At 49.4% G+C, this 16,007-nt stretch overlaps 2 non-coding genes across 2 annotated transcripts; both read left to right on the forward strand.

Annotated features, from left to right (window-relative positions):
- Positions 1-1,005: 1,005 nt before the first annotated feature.
- Positions 1,006-1,090, forward strand: Mir194-2 (microRNA 194-2). Its single transcript, NR_031911.1, has one exon. It is a non-coding gene; the product is annotated as a microRNA 194-2 (primary transcript).
- Positions 1,091-1,190: 100 nt separating this feature from the next.
- Mir192 (microRNA 192) lies at positions 1,191-1,300 on the forward strand. The gene has a single exon (NR_031908.1). It is a non-coding gene; the product is annotated as a microRNA 192 (primary transcript).
- Positions 1,301-16,007: the final 14,707 nt, after the last annotated feature.

The following is a 16,007-nucleotide window of genomic DNA, read 5'->3' on the forward strand; positions in this document are numbered from 1 at the left end:
CACTGGCCCTGTCACTGAAATCTCTTGGGTCAGAATCAGGGGAAGGGATGAGAATGGAGATGTGTTCCCAGACACTTGGGTCAGCTCAGGGATCCCATCTCAAAGCTCCTTGTCACAGCAGGGACAGAATGGGTGGAAGGATAGTCAGCTTCCCACCAGTACAGACCAGTGTGCAAGACAACCTTCGAAGCCCTGGTTTGCAAAGGTAGAGGGTGTAGTACTTCAGAGAGGTTAAGCTACTTGTCTGAGGTCACACAGCTCAAGGCCCTTGCTGGCTCAGACTATTAAGGTACTGAATTCTAGGTACTGGCTCGCTATAGTCCTGCTCTTAGCACTCACTGAGCTGCGTTGGGTAGCAGCACCCCACTCCCTCCTCCCTTCTTTTTTGCTGTGCTGATGCTTAAGCCCAAAGCCCTAAGCCACATACTCTACCACTGAGGGTCCCTGCCCTCTCCCACCTCTTCCCTTCACCTTTCTATCTTCCTGTCTGTCATTTTTCCTCTTGGTTCAGCCTCATTTCCCTCTTCTCTCATCCCTCCTGTTCCTTCGGTCTTGTTTCTAGCTTCCTGGATAGGGCCACCCTCAGGCAAGTGGCCTTAGAGATTTTTGATTACAATCCAATCATCTTGCTGTCCCTCTGCCCGTGGCCGCAGCCAGGAGGGTGGGCAGAAGCTGAAGGTAGGCTCCAGCTCTGTTTAGAAGGAAAAAGAGGAAACAAGAGAACTCAGGGCAGAGGGTGTGGGTGTCAGTGGGCTACAGTAGAGTTGTAAATCAGAACCACTCCCAGTCTGATGAGGCAGCTCTAGGGTTGAGCCTGGACTTCGCTCAGGAAGAAGGTTGGCGTCCTATGGGGTGCCAGGTGTGGGCCTTGGATGAATGATAAGAAGCCTCAATAAAAAGTGTGGACTTGGAGCCGAGAGGCCTAGGGGCATGAGTGGGCAGCTGTGGGGCTCTTCCCAGGATCCTGCCGGAGAGGAGGTGCCTGCAACTGTGCTCTGACCCCCATGGCTCCCACCCCCTGTAACAGCAACTCCATGTGGAAGTGCCCACTGATTCCAGTGGGGCTGCTGTTATCTGGGGTGGAGGCTGGTGCCTGCAGAGGAGGAGTCACAGCCACCCAGCACTCCAGGAGAAACTCAATGGCAGTCCTCAGGCTGGGAAGACAAAGAGTGGTGGGCTGTCAGCAGGCTGTCAAGATGGAGTGCACAGGGCTCTGACCTATGAATTGACAGCCAGTACTCTGATCTCGCCTCTGGCTGCCAGTTCCATAGGTCACAGGTATGTTCGCCTCAATGCCAGCCATAATGACACGAAGGAGCGGGGCAGGAGTGAGGGGACATCAAAGGCAAGGCTCCTCCTCCCTCACCACTCCCTCCTTCCTGTTTCCCATTGTGAAACCCTGCCCTGCAGTGCGCCCATGGGTTCTCTTCCCAGCTTCTTTGCCAGGTTCTTCCTTGGTTGCTGGTGGGAACTTGCTATGTGGACTGGTGTAGCCTTGAACCTGTCTCTGCCCGCACAGTGCATAGGTATGTGGGCTTGTGCCATTGTGCATAGCACCAAGGACACTCTGGATCTCTTTCCAGGCTCAGCCCAAGCATTTGCCACCCTTGTTTCTGAGGTGCTGTGGGCTCCATAACTTCCTGGTTCTTTTTTTTTTTTTTTTTAAAGATTTACTTATCACTTTATTCAGACACACCAGAAGAGGGCATCAGATCCTGTTACAGATGGTTGTGAGCCGCCATGTGGTTGCTGAGAATTGAACTCAGGACCTCTGGAAGAGCAGTCAGTGCTCTTAACCACTGAGCCATCTCTCCAGCCCCAACTTCCTGGTTCTTAACCAAGAAGCTTTTCTGTTTCAGAGACAGGGCTCGTGTAACCCAGGCTGGCCTCAAACTTTGTGTAATGTAGGGTGACTAGGAAGTTTTGATCCTCTTGCCTATGCTCCTGAATGCTAAGACTGTGAGCTAAACTCCACTCCCAGCCAGGATTCTTTTTATTTTTGTCATCTTTTAAAAATGACTTATGTATATGCACACACCGTCACTGTCTTCAGACACACCAGAAGAGGGCATCAGATTCCATTACAAATGGTTGTGAGCCACCATGTGGTTGCTGGGAATTGAACTCAGGACCTCTGGAAGAGCAGTCGGTGCTCTTAACCACTGAGCCATCTCTCCAGCCCATAGCCTAAGATTATTCTTGGATTTTTGTTTTGTTTTGAGACAGAGTCTCATTCACTATGTAGATCTAGCTGTCCTGGAACTTACTCAGTAGACCTGGACAGCCTCGAACTCCACCTGCCTCTGCCTCCCAAGCACTGGGCTTAAAGGTGTTCACCACCACCACCACCACCACCACCACCCCCTACTCCCCCACCTCACCCCACCACCACCACTACCACCCACTCCCCCACCCCACCCCACCACCACCACCACCACCCACTCCCCCACCCCACCACCACCACCACCACCACCCACTCCCCCACACCACCACCACCACCACTCCCCCACCACCCCTCACTCCCCCACCCCACACCACCACCACCACCACCACCACCACCACCACCCCAGTCTCCCAGCCCAGGGCTTTTCTTAAAAGTGATTGATTCCAAGTGCCACCTGGGCTCCCAGGGCCTCCTACTTGCTCCCAGGCGTCCCCTAAGCACTGTAGTCACAGAGTCCCATGCTGGACACAGTTAATCTGTGTTTGTGCACCCATCCCATGAAACCAACCCCATGCCCTCAAGCCCATACATGCACCAATTAAGTTTTACCAAGCATTCTGAGATTCTATCTTGCACTGCCAGAGGCAGGGAACTTTAATGCCCAGGCTGGGCTCTCTCCAACTGCTCCTTTCTCTTGAAAGTCTCACTTCTGAGAGACCTGGAAACTCAGGCTCCCTAGGCCCAACCTAGGCTGATGCAGAGGCATCTGAGAGGGCAGGACCACACGCACTGCCATCCCACCCTGCTTCAGCCCACTCCTACCCCCTTTTTTTTTTTTTTTAGATTTATTTATTTATTATATATAAATACACTGTAGCTGTCTTCAGACACCAGAAGAGGGCATCAGATCCCATTACAGATGGTTGTGACCCACCATGTGGTTCCTGGGATTTGAACTCAGGACCTCGGGAAGAGCAGTCAATGCTCTCAACCACTGAGCCATCCCTCCAGCCCACTCCCACCCTTTCTATTCTATTGTTTTTGAGACAGGTCTCAGTATGTATACCAGGCTGGCCTGAATTCACTATGTAGAACTTGGAGATCCACCTACCTTCCCCTCCTGAGTGCTGAGATTACAGGTGTGTCTCGCTGTATCTGTAAATCCTTTTTCTTAGCAGAGGAACTTGGGGAAATTTCTATTTAAAAACTAGTTCCTGCTACTAAAAATGTTTTCTTTTTAGTCTCATACAGCCCAGTGTAGCCACAAATTTGTTTTCCATTTGTCTTGTTTGGGTTTCTCTGTGTAGCCCTGGCTGTCCTAGAACTCACTCTGTACATCAGGCCAGCCTTTAATTCACAGAGATCCACCTGCCTCTGCTTCCCAAGTTCTGGAATTAAAGGTGTGCACCAGGTGCCATTGTCTTTTTAAAAAAGATTTGTGGAGTCAGCAAGATGGCTTAGTAGGAAAAGACACTTGCTGCCAAATCTAAGGACCTGAATTCAATCCCTGGTGCCCACACAGTGGAAAGAGAAAGCAGACTCTTCCATAGTTATCTTCTGACTTCCACACACGTTCTGCACACACAGAGTAAATAAATATAATTTAAATGTATTAAAAAGATGTGTGGGTGTGCATGCACAGACACGCGCCTCACGTGTGTGGACATCCACAGAAGACAGAAGACAATGCCAGATACCCTCAGGCTGGTGTCAGACAGTTGTGTGACACTTGGCATGGGTGCTTCCTTATGAAGATCAGAAAGCGCTCCCACACACAGAGCCATCTCTCCAGTCTCCCTTTTTTGTATATTTTTGAGACATGGTCTCTCTCACTCTACATCCCAGGCTGGCTTGGAACTTGAAGCTACCCTTTTACCTTAGGCCAAAGTCACACAGGACCTTCTCCGAGGACCTGTGCAACAACATGGGTGACTGAGGTCCCAGCTTTATCTCTCACAGTTTCCATTCCTGAGTGGCTTTGACCCCTCTACCTCAGCTATCTCCACCCTTGGGTTCCCATTCACCACAGCTAAGATGCAGATTAGGGACCTTCCCGAATCCACAGAATCTGCCCCTCCCACCTCCCTTATCTGAATGTGTATCTTATCCTTGCCTGGCCTTAGTCTCGAGGGGACAAAGTCCTCTGGTTACTCATCTTGCAAAGCTGGATCCACACCTCCTGGTATGGTAGGCACTGGAGATGCCCTGACTGAACAGATGGACACTGTAGTGTGACACTCTTGGGCCCAGACCTTACTCCCTCCCAGGTGCTAGCTTAGGACGGAAGGGATGGCAGCCTGCCCCTGGCCAGGGTTTCCTCCATCTGTCTCCACTAAGCTCATCGAAGCCTTCAGTGGTTCAGGGAAATGTCTCAACTCAGAGCACACTCAGCTCTCTCTGGGCCAGTGTCTTCATCCCTGTTGACTCGTGGGTCTCTCTGCAGCAGACCCTGGACCTATGAACATCTTTCCTTGCTGGCTCCTTCCCAATCTCCTCTCAGACACCCCAATGTCTCCAGGATACCTTCCTGTGCCCCTGGAAACTTGCTTGAGTCACTTGCCCCATCCACTTCTCCCATAATGGAAGTGGTACAGGTGGCCTGTTAGTGACCCTGTCATACCCCATCACCAGTATTTGTTTCCTTTACAGCATCCCCTTGGGAGGGACGGTCATTGAGTTTGCTTCCTGCAGCCTCAGAGACTAACACAGGAAATAATAAATGTTTATTGGAGGACCCATCACTTGTGTGAACAGAGATTCCTAAGGAGGGACATTATGAGGAGGGTTGGCGTAGTGCCTGGTGGTAGGAGAGCCGTAGGCGTGGTTGGTCGTCTTCTCCACCACTGCCAGCATGGCACACATGTGGAACCGCTATCTTAACCAAGGATCCCAGGAACACCCTGACTCACATTCCCACAGCAAAGAGATGGCCAGTAGGGAAGGGAGTGTGAGCTGGACAAACGTGAACAAGGATCCCTGAGAGATGGATCTGAGTTCAGCTTTTCCTGCAGGGAAGGGTGGCAGTTACAAATACATACAGAAAGGAGAGAGAGCCACCCGACCCTGCAGCTCCTGGAGGAGGTAGCTTGTCCTTCTGCAAGCCTCGCTCCCTAGAATCACCACCAGGGGGTGTCCGGGACACCTCTATGAGCTGGGCCTGTTCTTTACCCCAAGACCCACATCCTGCCCTTCTGCTCTTTCCTAAGCCAACCGCAGTATCTCCCCAGGGTCTCCCCTGGCACCTCTGAGCCACAATTTTGTCGTCCACTGAGTGAGTTTGAAAGTGGGTCCCTGCGTAATAACCACATAATGGGTCACCACTGTTTATATACAGGGAGTGGCGTGGCTGGGTCTGGAACCTAGTTTATTCCATCACTGCTGAACAGTATTTTGTTATATGAATGAAAATAGAATTGATTGTTTTTGCATTTTCAGTATAAATAGACTTAGCCCCTGTCCTAAGGGCTAGGAGCAATGGGGCTCCAGAATTGCCTCCATTAGGGGGGGAGGGGTGGGGAGACGGCTGGGGGGAAGGGTTGGGGGGAGGGTATACCTGGGTTAAGGCCACTTTGTTTTTCTTTTTGAAAATTGTGAAACCTTCGGAAATGTTGCAAGAACAGAACAATCAACAACCACGGACCCTTTATTTGGATTGGTGGACAGCTAACATTCTAGGGTAACATCTGCTTCCCCTCTCTCACACACACATTTTTCCTGAACTATTAGAGACCAGCATACAGGGCATGACCCTTCACCATGAAATTTTTCACCATGTATCTCCTAAGAAAGTATGATACCCTTACACAACCACAAAGTTACCAAATGTAGGTCCGCCCCACTGATGCAACCCTGTTCTCAATTCACAGTTGGCTTCTAGATGTCACCAAGTGCCCTGGACAGCTAGGGCCTGCTAGCGTTTCCTCCTTAGTGTCCCCTCTGTCTTTCAACCTGGAGCCACGAGCTTTCTGGTTTTTCTTTTTTTTTTTTTTTTTTTTTGTTCTTTTTTTCGGAGCTGGGGACCGAACCCAGGGCCTTGCGCTTCCTAGGCAAGCGCTCTACCACTGAGCTAAATCCCCAACCCCTCTGGTTTTTCAATACCTTGGTACTTTACTATTATTATTTTTTAATGTTGCAGGGATGAAACCAGAATCTACTTCCAAGTCCATCTCCCTGCAGGCAAAGCAGTTTCCTTGCCGCTGTGGGGATGATATTACAGCTCCATTGCCTTGTCCAGTGGCTGCTGGGTGTCCCTCTCTGCTCCTCAAAACTCCACCTCTCTCTCTAGGCTGTCTCTGTCTTCAAATCAACAGGAAGAAATGCTCTTATCAATCTTGCAGCACCGGGGATTGAACCTGAAGCCTCCTGCACACCAGATGGCCACTCAGCCACTCCTGCCCACTTACCTTTTACTTACTTAAATTTTTTAAAAATCATTTGACGTGTATGGGTTTTGTGTGCATGTGTGTCTGTATATCATGCGTATGCAGAGCCCCAGAAAGCCAGAGAGGGTGTCACATGAAAAATGGAGTTGTAGATGGTTCTGAGCTGCCGTGTGGGCACTGACAATAGAACCCAGCTCTTCTGCAAGAATAAAAAATGCTTTCTACCTCCGAGCTGTCTCTCCAGTCCTTTAGTTTTTATTCACTAGTTAGTAGTGTGTGTGTGTGTGTGTGTGTGTGTGTGTGTGTGTGTGTGTGTGTGCGAGTGCGCGCACGCGCTCTTGCAGCTGTCAGAGAATAGCTACTAAGAGTCAGTCCTGGGGTTGGGGATTTAGCTCAGTGGTAGAGCGCTTGCCTAGCAAGCGCAAGGCCCTGGGTTCAGTCCCCAGCTCCGAAAAAAAGAAAAGAAAAAAGAAAAAAAAAGTCAGTCCTCTCCTTCCACCTTTGAGATCTGGGCTTGAACGTAAGTCCTCAGGTTCGCACAGCAAATGCCTTTCCCCAGTGAACCAGCCTTACTTCCGTTTTGAGACAGGCTGCCCGGACTGGCTGGCCTTGAATTTCTGATCTTTTTGCCTCAGCCTCCCAGGTAGCTGGGCTCATGGGCCTGAGTCACTAACCCCAGGTACACGGTGACTCATTCCTGTGCTTTCTGGCTTCCTTTTCTGCAACTGTCCAGCTAGAGAAATCTGTGGAGGTAACAGGAGCCACACGCAGCCCCTCCTGCCTGTAAGCCCAGCACCCTGGGAGCATAGGCAGAGAAATTCAAGGCAAACGTGGGCTACCTTGCAAGACCATCCTAAAAAACCTCACAACAGTTGGATGTGGAGTATATACTTGTAATTCCACAGTTCCGGAGGCAGAGGCAGGACAATCACTGCGGATTCTAGGCCAGTTCAACTATATAGTGAATTCCTCTTTCACAAACTAAAAAATAGAGCCAAATGTGGGGACTCAGGCCTTCTTTAGTCCAAGAACTTAGGAGACAGAGACAGGCAGATCTGTGAGTTTAAGACCAGCCCGGTCTTAGTGTATGTTAGGCCAGCCAGGGCTACCTAGTGAGATGCTGTTTCAAAATAAAATTAATCCGCTGAATAAACAAAAAAGCTAAGGTAGCCTAGCAGCCTGAAGGGACAATGGTTTTATACAAAGAAAGGCTTGCCTTCTAACACAATCCACAGGAATAATCCACAGTGAGCTCATTCCTAGGTGAGGTGTGTACCCCAAAGGCTGATGGATCTTGGAGACACTTTGCAATTCTATGTGCCACAATGCCCAAAAGGCAAGAACGTGTTTCTGGAGCTGGTTGTGAATGGAGGGGTCCCAGAACGTCCTAGGAGTGAGCAAAGAGAAGGGTACACATGGCCTTGGTAGAAGGATTCAGTTTCCTCTCTCGGACCACCACTGCCTGTTCTTCAGAGTAGGGTACAGATGATCTGGTGAGAGGAAGGTTCTGCGGGAGCACAGGGTTGGGCTCAGTAGTCTGGCCAGCTTCGAGGACTACTCAGGAGCCATCTCACATCTCCTGCAGAGAGAGTCTCTGAAGGGATGAGGGAAGGGAGTGTTAAGTCCATGGCGGAGCTGCACAGCAGATTACACAGCCCGGCCCCTACCCAGGTGTGGGTGTGGGTGTGGGATCCCGGGCCACAGAGCAGAAGGGCTGCACTTGCTGCAGGTGTCCCAGGCTCTCGGCCTTGGTACTTTCTGAGACACAGAGCAGGGACCACAGCTACTCTCTGTTCCTGAACTGTAAATCTTACAAGAAAGCTCAGTGTAACACCTGACCGTAGAGGAGACAGGATGGGGAGCCTTGATCAAGGAGATACAGCAGAATAGGACACAGACTGACTTCATGAGCTCAAGACGCAGGCCAGAGCCACCCTCCAAAGAGCCTGGAGGGGACATGAAGAAGTTAATGGCCACGCTCACATATGATGGACTAAGAAACTTGGAGTCAAGCTGGGAAGCCACATCTTGCTATGTAGTCCAGGCTGGCCTCAAACTCTATGATCTTCTCGCCTCAGCCTCCTATAAGCTATTATCATAGGTGTGGACCACCGTAACCCCTGCAGCCACCATCTCATCATGTAATTAAGAGGAAGCCAAGGATTTGGCCCTCCTCTACTGTAGAAGGCAGAGCGTTCCTGTTTCCAAGTTTTCAATAATAAAGCACTTCCTGGGAGGCCTTCAGGCTCACTACCGTCCTCAGGGTACTGCCTGTCACTTAACTAAAGTGGTTTGGGTTGGCCTTGTTTTTGCTTTTTTCTTTTTTTTTTAAGATTCATTTATTATACATAAGTACACTGTAGCTGTCTTCAGACACACCAGAAGAGGGCATTAGATCTCACTACAGATGGTTGTGGGCCACCATGTGGTTGCTGGGATTTGAACTCAGGTCCTCTGGAAGAGCAGTCAGTGCTCTTAACAACCACTCAGCCATCTCTCCAGCCTATGTTCTTTTTTTTTTTTTTTCTTTTTTTCGGAGCTGGGGACCAATCCCAGGGCCTTGCCCTTGCTAGGCAAGCGCTCTACCACTGAGCTAAATCCCCAACCCCATGTTCTTTTTTTTAAAGATAGATCTCTCGATCCTATCGAAATGAGTGAACACTGGTTTTGAATCTCATTGGTAGCCAAGGTTAACCCTGAATTGCTGATCCTCCTGTGTCCGTCTTCCAAGTCCATCATCATCCCTGGTTTCTACACTGCGCTGGTGAACAGGAAACAGCGTTGTATGAGGCAAGCACTCCACTAACTGAGCTACCTGCACCCTGAACTACCGCTTGGCTGAAAGCGTTCAGGGGAGTCTAGACCTCAGCTTTGCGAAGCACTGTGGAGTTGGGTGCATGTGCATGCTGTCAGGAACAGGGCAGGGGCATGCCTAAAGTGAAAGGTGTGGAGGAGCTGGTGAGCTTCAGGTCAGAGTTCCCTCTAGCCTGTTCTTTAGAAAGAGGCTTTAAACCTCTGCCTTTCCACCTGCAGGACCTTGTGGGTGGGATGGGCCAGAGTGTAAGTAGTTTAGATTCCAAAGGTCTAATTTTTCCTTCAGGCTTGTGTTTCTTCAGGCAAATCACCTGACACTCTGGTCCTCAGACCTTTTCCTTACTAATATTTGACAGCAACCAAGAATCAGCCAGCAGTGAAAGACCCAAGATGTGGAGGAAGGATAGACACCCCCCCCATCACACCCCCCTCTCTTTTTGGATACAGAGACCAGTCTCATCACATAATTCTGGTTGATCTTCAACTCACTATGTAGACCAGGCTAGCCTTGAACTCAGAGAAATCCACCTGCCTCTGGCTGGTAAATGCAAGCAAGTGCACCTGGGTCGGTGTTTGGTGCTTTAGATGTTTGCGTGGTGCACATGAGCCCTTGTGCGCTTTGAGAGGCCAGAGGAGAATGTCAGGTGTCCTAATCTCCATCTTACTCCCTCGAGGCAGGGTTTCTTGTTGACCTAGGCTGTCTTTACTGTCACAGCTCTGGGGTTTCAGGCTTGGTGCTAGGGACTTGAACTTAGGGCTTCATGCTTGGATGGCAAGTGCTCTTAGCAGCTAAGCCATTTCTCCAGCCCTGTTTATTTTCTAATAGAACTGGTCTGCTGCCAGATCTACTCCTAACTACGGGAGCAGAAGTCTGTGCTTATGTATAGACTTCCTAAGTGGAAAGAATGAGCCACTGCTCGGCCAGGGAGAAACCTGTGTTTTGGGCTTTCCCCAGTCCAATTTCTTTGCCATATTTGGAGAAAAGCTCCTCCACTTTTTTTAAAGTTGTTTTTAGGAAGCCTGATATGGTGTTATACACCTTTAATCTCAGCACTCAGGAAACACAGATAGCTGATCTCTGAGTTGTGGGCCAACCTGGTCTACATAGTGTCAGGCCGGGACTATAGAGTGAGACCAGGTCTCAAAAACAGGGACAGGGGAAGTTGGACATAAAGAGATGGCTCAGCAGGTGAATACTGGATACTCCTCAAGAGGACCAGAGTTTGATTCTCAGCATCCACATGGTAGCTTCACAAGTTGCTTTAACTCTTGTCCCAGAAGATCTGATACACTCTCTGGCCTCTGATGGCACTGCAAACATATGCACACACACACACACACACACACACACACACACACACACACAGACACAGACACAGACACAGACACACACACACACACACTCTCACAGACAGACACACACACACACTCTCACAGACAGACACACACACAGACACACACACACTCTCACAGACAGACACACACACACACACACACAGACACAGACACACACACAGACACACAGACACACACACACACACACTCTCTCACAGACAGACACACACACAGACAGACACAGACACACACACAGACACACACACACTCTCACAGACAGACACACACACACACACACAGACACAGACACACACACAGACACACAGACACACACACACACACACACTCTCACAGACAGACACACACACAGACAGACACAGACACACACACAGACACACACACACTCTCACAGACAGACACACACACACACACAGACAGACACAGACACACACACAGACACACAGACACACACACACACACACTCTCACAGACAGACACACACACAGACAGACACAGACACACACACAGACACACAGACACACACACTCACAGACACACACACAAACACACACGCAGACACACAAACACACACATGCACACACACACACTCACACACACACTCTCACAGACACACACACAGACACAGACACACACAGACACACACACACACACAGTCTCACAGACAGACACACACACACAGACAGACACAGACACACACACACTCACAGACAGACACACTCACAGACACACACACAAACACACACGCAGACACACAAACACACACATGCACACACACACACTCACACACACACTCTCACAGACACACACACAGACACACACACACACAGTCTCACAGACAGACACACACACACAGACAGACACAGACACACACACACACTCACAGACAGACACACTCACAGACACACACACACAAACACACACGCAGACACACAAACACACACATGCACACACACACACACACACACACACACACGACATTGTTTTGTTTTGTTTTGTTTTTTTGGAGCTGGGGACCAAACCCAGGGCCTTGCGTTTGCTAGGCAAGTGCTCTACCACTGAGATAAATCCCCAACCCCACGACATTGTTTTAAAAATAAAATTTGTCTTTAGAAATATTGCAAACACATTTTTTTCTTCTGTATAGCTCTGGCTGTCCTGGAACTCACTTTGTAGACCAGGCTTGCCTAGAACTCATAAAGACCTGCCTGCCTCTGCCTTCTGAGTGCAGGCATTAAAAGCAGGTGCCAATAGGCCCAGTCCAAAAAATACTTTCTTAGGGCTGGAGAGATGGCTGAGTGGTTAAGAGCACTGACTGGGGGTTGGGGATTTAGCTCAGTGGTAGAGCGCTTGCCTTGCAAGCACAAGGCCCTGGGTTCGGTCCTCAGCTCCGAAAAAAAAAAAAAGAAAGAAAAAAAAAGAATGCCAGCTTTTTGGGGGGCTGGAGAGATGGCTCAGTGGTTAAGAGTACTGACTGCTCTTCCAGAGGTCCTGAGTTCAAATCCCAGGAACCACATGGTGGCTCACAACCATCTGTAATAAGATCTCTTCTGGTGTGTACAGTGTACTTACATATAATGAATAAATCTTTTAAAAAAAAAAAAGCACTGACTGCTCTTCCAGAGGTCCTGAGTTCAAATCCCAGCAACCACATGGTGGCTCACAACCATCTGTAATGAGATCTGCCACCTTCTTCTGATGTGTCTGAAGACCGCTATAATGTACTTATAAATAAATTTTATTGGGCTGGCGAGATGGCTCAGCAGGTTAAGAGCACTGACTGCTCTTGCAGAGGTCCTGAGTTCAATTCCCAGCAACCATATGGTGGCTCACAGCCATCTGTAATGGAATCTGATGCCTTCTTCTAGTGTGTCTAAAGACAGCTGCAGTGTACTCATATAAATAAAAGTAAATCTTTAAACAAAAAAAAAATTTATTAAAAAAATACTTTCTTAGATCAGGGCAATAGGGGACCAAAGAGACTGAAGGCAAGGAAGTGGGAGATTTTTGCTGGGGGGCAACGCCTGTGTGTGTGTGTTTGTGTGTGTGTGTGTGTGTGCGTGTTTGTGCGTGTGTGTGTGTGTGTGTGTACACACCCATGGATGCTCGCTTGCTCTTCCCCCACCCCCTCTCTCACACTTTGGCTTGCTTACTTTCTTCATCTTCTCACCAAACAGAGAGTGCCTTACTCAAAAATGGGAGGGAAATTAGGCGTCTCTCGCAATCTGGGACATTACAAAATAGGAAGGTACCCAGGACCTAGGGAAGTAGGGAATTAACTTCTGGGCCCCTTGAGCCTCGATGAGGGAGGGAAAGAGGAAGGGTGAGGATCCTTTCAGCCCTCTCAGTTCCTTGGACAAAGCTGAGTGAACACATACATCTCATTTCATTTATAAATAACCCAGGAACATTTTGTTTTCAATTTTCTGGGGCTGGGTTTTCTCAGTACACAGGACTCTGGGGAGACATGGAAACCATGACCGGTCAGTGTGAGTATTGCTGGAGACAGAGCCCATGTAGCTATTCAGATGTCTAAACAACCACCTCATTTAGGATCCTCTGCCTCCGGCTCTTCTCTGAACCACCCTGAAATTACATCTCCGGGGTGGACCCCTCATCTAGGCTGTGTAAGAAGCAAAAGTGATTTAGCTTCCAAGGCTGGCTGAGGTCCGGACTGGGCTTGCCTGAGTCTCCTGTCACAAGCTGGCACACAGCTGAGGGTGACAGCCCCTGTCCAAGAGCTTCTTTCTTGACTTCTGTGTCTTACTGTGATGGACAGAAGAAGCTAATGAAATGAGGGTCGTGGCAATGGCTCTGTGGGAAAAACACTTGTCAGGGCTGTGATGACCTGAGTTCAGGTCCCAGGGCCCACATGGTGGAAGGAGAGAATTGTAGAGAACATCTTTTTTTTTTTTTTTTTTTTTTTTTTGGTTCTTTTTTTCGGAGCTGGGGACCGAACCCAGGGCCTTGCGCTTCCTAGGCAAGCGCTCTACCACTGAGCTAAATCCCCAACCCCAGAGAACATCTTATATACTGTATGCATGCATGACCTGTCAACTAAAATGTCTATGGCCTGTGGCTTAGACAGGAAGTAGAAGGTGGGTTATTGGAAGGAGAAATAATTCTGGAGAGGAGGAGACAGGAGATTTGTCAGGAAGATATAAGGAACGTGGTCCCTGAGCACAGGTAACCAGCCACGTGGCAGAATGTAGGTTAATATAATTGGGTTATTATAGTTATGATCTAGACAGAGAAGAGCCTAGGTATATGGCCAAGAAGTTTGTAAATATATTTTTAGTCTGACTCTTATTTTTCTGGGAGCATGGGGCTGGGAGGAAGAACCAGGGCCTAACCTCAACAGAGAACTCCTGAAAGTTTCCTTCTGACTTGTACTATGGCACATTCACCCCACCATGGCACATCATAGCACCCCCTAGGGCACTCACACCCCCCCATGATACACTCACCCCCCAGGGCACCCTTACAACACTCCCTATGGCACACTCACAACACCCCCAACCACACAAACAAGGAGAAACTCCAGATCAAATAAGGGGTCAGGGCCCAGAGCCTGCAAGCAGGCTGGAATTTGCTTCTTTCTGGCAATGATCTCTGAAGTTCATGACGATACCTCCCACCTTGCCTTCTCTGGATCCCACCTGAGATCCCTCAATATACATATTGCTCTACCTTCCAGTGAGATTCCAGTGTTTTCCCCTCCCAGCATAATCTCTTTCCCCACATAGGGGTCTAGCTCACAGGCTTCCAAATGTCTCAGAGCTATCAAGTTGGGTGCAAGGCTTTCAAGTTCCCAGGGCTTTTTGTCGGTTCTCGTGGTGTTGGGGATGGGCTCTATTTGCTTGTGCAAGCTAGGCAAGTGCTCTACCATTAAGTTATGACTTTAGCCTAATCGATAAATATTTTTTAAAGATTTATTTATTTATTATCTTTAAGTACACTGTAGCTGTCTTCAGACACACCAAAAGAGGGCATCAGATTTCATTACAGATGGTTGTGAGCCACCATGTGGTTGCTGGGATTTGAACTCAGGTCCTCTGGAAGAGCAGTCAGTGCTCTTAACCTCTGAGCCATCTCTCCAGCCCCGATAAATATTTTTTAAGATAGAGTCTGTTGCCCAGGCTGGCCTCATATTGATGGGTTCAGGTAGTCTTCCAACTTTTCCAAACATCTGCGACCATAACTGTGTGTTAACCAACTCCTCAGGTGCCTTTTAGACTTCTCCAAGCACCCTTAGATCCTCCTCCCACTTGGGTGACCTGATACTAGTTACCTAACAATCATAGTCCCCAAATCTCTGACATCACCCACAAAAATTGTCACCAGCAGACCAGCCAAGGGGACTTAGGTGTGGCCAGGGATGATGGCGGGTCCGTAAGCCCCGTGGAACAGCTACTAACTGGAAGGAGGTTGGGAATCAGAACTGAACAAGAGGTGGTACTGGTGGTGTCCCTGAAAGGAAAGCGGAAATTTTGGGGCTTTTAATTTCCCCAAAGTTCCCACAACATTTCATTGTTGCTCAACACTTCCCCTCTTCCTTACAAAGGGAATTTCCGATTTCACTTCCTCCAAACTCATCTAACCAGAAAGCTGCAACTTCTTTACCCCATTCCGCAGCTGACACCTCTTGGGTGAGACCTCCCCGCTAGATCACGTCAATTGTGTTGTCCATTGCTTTGTCCCTCTCCCATCAGCCTGAGTGGAGATCCAGCGCACTTCTCCTCCCTTATCAATATTCCTCTTCCCGGTGTCCTGTACTCCCTCGGCTTTCCCTATTCCCGCTGTCCTGTTCTTCTCCAGAGTCGCTAAAACACTAGAGTGAGGAGTGTGGGTTCAAGAAGCAGGGAAGGGGCAGCGCACAGGCTGTCGATGCTTCTGGGAGTTCCTAGCCGGTGGAAACCCTGCAGTTGGGGGAAGCAGTTGAAGTACTTGGGGTATCCAGAAGCCCACGGGTGCTCCAAGGTGCTCAGGCTTAGCACATCTGGACGCTAGTCTCTGGCACCTGCAACTGCAACCCTTCTACGAGGTATCCCTCGAGGGGCGGAGCAAAACAGGTGCGGTTGCCAAGGCACCACAGCCACGAACTCGCGATATTTAAAATCAGCCAATGGGAAGCAGGAGAAGACGTGGCACGCGAATGGGGCGGAGCCTGGAGGGCTCTTCCCTCGCCTCTCCCGCCTGCCCCGAGGCGGCGGCCTGCGTGCCAGAACTCCGGGCTCCGGCTTATAAAGGGGCCGCTCGGCCAGGCTCGCGCGACCCTCAGTAGAGGGCGCTCT

The sequence above is a fragment of the Rattus norvegicus genome, chromosome 1, assembly GCF_036323735.1.
Source record: "Rattus norvegicus strain BN/NHsdMcwi chromosome 1, GRCr8, whole genome shotgun sequence".
Classification (NCBI taxonomy): Eukaryota; Metazoa; Chordata; class Mammalia; order Rodentia; family Muridae; genus Rattus; species Rattus norvegicus.